At 46.4% G+C, this 5,570-nt stretch overlaps 1 pseudogene; it reads left to right on the top strand.

The window, feature by feature from the left end:
• Positions 1-543: 543 nt before the first annotated feature.
• Positions 544-3,727, top strand: LOC129489105 (large ribosomal subunit protein uL18-like; annotated as a pseudogene).
• The last annotated feature ends 1,843 nt before the right edge of the window (positions 3,728-5,570 follow it).

Below are 5,570 nucleotides of genomic sequence, written 5' to 3' on the forward strand. Positions count from 1 at the left end.
CGGCCTCCCAAAGTGCTGGGATTACAAGCGTGAGCCACCGTGCCCGGCCTGTTTGGGATTTTTTTGTAGGACATGGATGACTAAACTAGGCTTTCTGCCATTTTCAAAGGAAAAGCATCCTGATTAATACTAATATATGTAAAACTTCTGCTCAATTAGAGGTCATCCTATTTAACCCTAGAATGTTTCTGGGATAAAATATCCCTGGATTGCTTCCTAAATCTACTCCCATCCCAGACATGACACCATCGTGGTACAGGAAAAACCTGCACCAATATCTTTTGTGCCCTGCACCCACACTGATCACAACCAGCTTGATCATCAGTGAGACCCCCTAGACTGGTAGAAGCAGCCAACCCTGAAGCTTTCCAGAGTCAGTGGGTCCTCCAGGAAACCAGCATCACCTTTATAGCTCCCTGCCCCATTTAATGTCCTGTGACCCAGTCACTGCTCTAAGCTAGGGTAACCACCTACAGTAACCACAGTGGGCTACCAGCATTCTCAGAGGGCTCTTGGTAGCTGCCCAGAGCTCATATCTTCGACATGCCTCAGAAGAGGCAGAAACCTCCTGCCAAGGGAGCCAGGGAAACACTGGCCCCCAATCCTCCTATGGCAAAGGTCGGAGGGGCAGGGGCCAGGAATCCAGGCTGTAGCCATAACAATTATCTCTCTCCCACCAGAGAAGGATCCCTGGGACAGAGGGAGGAAGTGCAGTACACGTGTCGTCTCCTACAAGTTTGCTGCAAGGCGATAAATATCTTTTGTTTCTATTGTGAATGAGATCTTTCTTTTCCATTATTTTTTCTAAGTGGCTACTGTTGGAAATAGGAAAGCTATTGATTTTTGTACATTTATTTTGTAACTTGCTGCCTTACTGAACTCTCATTATTTCTAATAGTTTTTCAGGTCAATTCTCCCAAAGGAAAAAAAAAGTTTAGGCGATGTGACAAAACTCATAAAAACGCAAGAAATCAGCCACCACAATTCAATTTGTTCTAAGATGTGTATAAAATCAAGGTAGAAATAAAATTCCACCTGTGCTACATGCAAACCATCTGTTCCCACCCACCCCACTGTCCTCCACCGAAAGGCTACTCCCCTGTGTTGGGAGGAAAGTCTTTGAGATCCAAACACTGAAAAGTCCTTTGCTGGAGTCAAATGGCCAAACTTCCCCCATTCCTAGACTGTCAAGACCTGAGTGGATTCCCAAGATGTGAGGAGAAGCCCAGGACAGAGGCTAGCTCTCTAAAACCTGACCCCAGCGTGCTATCCATCACTCCAGCCCCCTGCAGGCATCCAGTCACCCACTCTACCAGAAGTCTTCAAGCCTAACTGAGCAGCTACTGTGTGCCAGGCTTGGGAACGCAAGAATACAAAAGGTCTAGTCCCTTCTTCAAACAACTTTCAAACACAGAACCTTCCCACAGATGTGCCAAATTTTGTTTTATCGGAATAAGCCCAGACAGTCTTCGATATACCCTTTATTATTGACTTTTCTTTGTGGGATGTGGCAACATAGTCAACACTCTACCTCAGACACCCTCCAATTCCTTTTACAGTTGCTGTGTGTTGCTCTCCTGGCCTCAGTGGGATCTTGTTTCTGCCGCCTGCACCTGCAACTCCCATTAGAGGACTGCCCTCAGGTGGCTAGAGCTAGTTTGCCCACACCTGCAGAAATTGGAAATGCCTGGGAGCCAACATCCCCCCCAAGGCAGCCCTGGGCCAGTGATTGACAGACGCAGGTGCGTCAGACTGCAAGCTGTAACTCACACTTCAGAGCTCCCCTGAAGGATCAGGAGGAAGCTACCCCTGCAGGACTTCACTCTGTCTCTCCCTCTGCCCTGCCTCGACTCCCTTACCAATCTCCCAGGGAGCACTTCCTCAATGCATCACTTTCTTATAAGTCTTCCTCTCAGGAAGACACAGAGCAAACCTCTGACCTCCATTGCCATAGTTTTCCATCTGTCAGGTCAGCATAATTAGAAAGTCTCCTGAGAAAAAGATTAGAGTTCTATTGTGAGTTAAATTGTGTTCCCCCAAAATTCATATGTTAAAGCCCTAATCCCTCAATGTGATTATATTTGGAGACAGAGCCCATAAGGAAGTAATTAAGGCCAGGTGGGGCCACAAGGAAGGGACCCTGATCCAATAGGATTAGTGTCCTTATAAGGAAAGACACCAACAGCTCACATGCTGGCTTGTGTTTTCTCTTTCTTTCTTTCTCTCTCTCTCTCTCTCTCTGCATGCACAAAGAAGAGGCCATGTGAGGAAGGACACAGCAAGACGGTGTCCACCTACAAGTCAAGGGAAAAGGCCACAGGATGAAACCTACCTTGCCAGTGCCTTGATCATGGGCTTTTGGCCTCCATACTTGTGAGAAATAAATGTCTGTTGTTGAAGCCATCCAGTCGATGAATTTTATATGGCAGCCCAAGCTAATACAGATTCCTTCACCTGCTCTATGGCTTGGATCCTGGAACAGCCTCCTCAGTTTTATTCAAGTCACCAAGATCTTGTTCCACAAAACAAAATTCCTGTGGCTCTGAGGACAAGTCTGCCTCACCCTATGGAAGATAAAATAAAATTAAAGCCATAGACCAGATGTTGGCAAACTTTTCCTGTAAAGGGCCAGGTAGTAAATATCTTAGGCTATGCAGGGCACATGGTCTCTGTGGTAACTACTCAATTCTGCATTGTAGTGCAAAAGCAGCCACAGACCTGATTTGTAAATGAATGAGTGTGGCTGGGTTCCAATAAAACTTTATTTAGAATAGCAGACCTCTGAGGCCTGCAGGTATGTTGAGCTGTGAACATGGGTCTCTGTTCTACAGGAGGTGTTTGCTAAAGCTGTCAAAAACGAGGCCTGCTTTAAAAGAAACCAAGTGAAATTCAGAAAATGATAGGAGGGTAAAACCGATGATTATACTTGGAAACACTTGGTGATACTGTATAAAAATAAGTACAACACACCCAAATACAGGATGATAGTTTGGTGACAAACAGAGATATCATTTGTCAGATTGCTTATGCCTGTATGGGAGGGGATATGATAGTCTGCACAGCTTAAACATATGAACTGCCAAAATATGGTGTGAAGGTTGGCCTGACACATTATGCTACAGCATATTGTACTGGCTTGCTGCTGGCCTGCAGGCTTCTCAGTAAGTCTGGCATGGACAAGATTTATGAAGGCCAAGTGGAGGTGACCAGAGATGAATACAACGTGGAAAACATTGATGGTCAGCTGGGTGTTTTTACCTGCTATTTGAAGGCAGGCCTTGCCAGAACCACCACTAGTAATAAAGTTTTGAGGGCCTTGAAGGGGGCTGTGAATGGAGGCCTCTCTATCTCTCACAGTACACAATAACAGATTCTCTGCTTATGATTCTGAAAGCAAGGCATTTAATGCAGAAGTACATAGAAAGCACATCATGGGTCAGAATGTTGCAGATTACATGCATTACCTAATGAAAGAAGCTGAAGCTCTTACAAGAAACAGTTTTCTCAATACATAAAGAACAGCATAACTCCATACATGATGGAGGAGATGTATAAGAAAGCCCATATTGCTATATGAGAGAATCCAGGCTATGAGAAGAAGCCCAACAAAGAAGCTAAAGAGAAAAGGTGGAATCATCCCAAAATATCTCTTGTCCAGAAGAAACACTGGGTAGCTCAAAAGAAGGCAAGCTTCATCAGAGCTCAAGAACAGGCTGCTGAGAGCTAAACCAAACAATTTTCTATGAGAATTTTTCAGATAAAGACAATAAATTTATTGACTAAGCTGCTAAAAGAGAAAAAAAAGAAGGAAAGAAAAGCAGACCTCTCCAGGCAATTGTTCCCTGACCCCTACTACAAACTCTTTGACCTGGAAGGGAGTTGAGCAAACCTCAAATCCACCCCAGATTGTGAAGACAAGGACAAGCACAGATGGTGGGTGGGACTCCCCAGGGTCTCCCAAGGAGTTCATGGCAGTCAGACTAGAAATGGATGCCTCTTCTCCTCATTTCTCTTCTGTTGTTCAGAACTAAAGCTTAAGTGGGTGGGGCTGAATCGTAAAGGCTTCTATGAATGTTGGTAATAGAGGGTGAAATTATGCTGCAGGAGGGGAAGGGAATGACAAAAGTCAGCAAAAAGCCAGGTATTGAGACAGTCATCACCTGAGGATCTGCCTCCCAATGGGCAAGTCTGCCCCTCAAGGACTATGAGGCAGTGATGATACTGACCCCTGAACTCCAGGACCCCATTGTTCTTCAAAGGAAAATGCAAGGCTAGCCCCTCCCCCAGCTGCTGAAGACCATGGTGGGGGGCCCAAGGGAAGAGGATGCCAGTGGCTGAGCATTGTAGAGCAGTGGGTAGGGAGGGACCTTTGGTCTACACCAACAAGGTGACTGTAATGCTCACTTGCACAAGTGTGACTCAATTCATGCTCTCAAGAAACTGTGCTTTAGCCATGAAGCTGGGGGCCTATTTTGAGACATCAGCTGCACAAACTTTGACCTGTGGCTTTATACTGAGAGAGGTAGTGTAGGGCTTGCAGCCTCTGGTCCCGGGAGAAGATAAAGGAGACTCGAGCAGTTGTCAGAACCTATGGTGCTCTCTCTCTCTCTCTCTTTACCTCTCGCTCTCTCTTGCTCTCTGTCTCCATTTGTTGCCACAGACCACTGGGCTCAGATGAGAGTCCCTCAACAGATGCAGGGAAGAGAGCAGCTGTTCATGGCAGTGGCCCTCCTAGTGCTTTGAGACTCCTCACAGGCCCACAAGGTTCCTTTGGGCCCTCTCAGAAGTCTGGGCCCACCCAGCATGAAAATCTCCCAAGTCAGAGCCTCAAGTTTTAAAGAAATTTACAGATCTGCACAAAGAAAAGGGGCTGTTTGGTCCCTAGCAGAGGACCGATTCTATTTGGAATTGTTTGACCACCTCACTGCCAAGGAAAAATGAACCAAACATACCACCAGCACCCTAGAAACAGATTTTTTTTAATCTTGGTATCAACGAGATTTCGGTCTTCAATCATCTCAAATTAAATGGAACCTAAGCAGCAGGAGTTACTGTAGATACATAGGGGAAAGAAAGGAGACAGGGGAAAAAAAAGCTTTGCATCACGTGACTTTTATGCTGCAGAAACTTAATGAGAAACACACCACATTTCCAGAACCCTCTTTCTAGTCAGGGCTCCCGCTGAGATAAAAGGTCACAAGAAGAGAAGGAGGGAGAGGGAGGGAGCGCCGGCATGGAGCAGGGAGGCACTTTTACTGCAAAGTCGGGCCCAAATTTCATACAAGCTGCTATCGGGTCTGATAGTCTAGACTGATTATCTTCTTTGAATGCCAGATGTGAAGGGCTTGCATAAAAGAACTGCAAACATTACCCATTTAAAAACAAATCGACCCAAGCTGCATTCACTGCGCAAAGGAGAACTTTCCTTCCCAGACTCCGCAGAGAGAGCCAAGCAGCCGGGCCAGGAGACCTGGCCTAGGCGGTGCGTCCCGCTGCTGCCCCCTGCAGGCCATGAGTCTCAGGCTGGCCAGAAAGCAAGCCAAGTCCAGGGCCAATGGCTCAGGCCAGGC

The sequence above is a fragment of the Symphalangus syndactylus genome, chromosome 1, assembly GCF_028878055.3.
Source record: "Symphalangus syndactylus isolate Jambi chromosome 1, NHGRI_mSymSyn1-v2.1_pri, whole genome shotgun sequence".
In the NCBI taxonomy this organism is placed as follows: Eukaryota; Metazoa; Chordata; class Mammalia; order Primates; family Hylobatidae; genus Symphalangus; species Symphalangus syndactylus.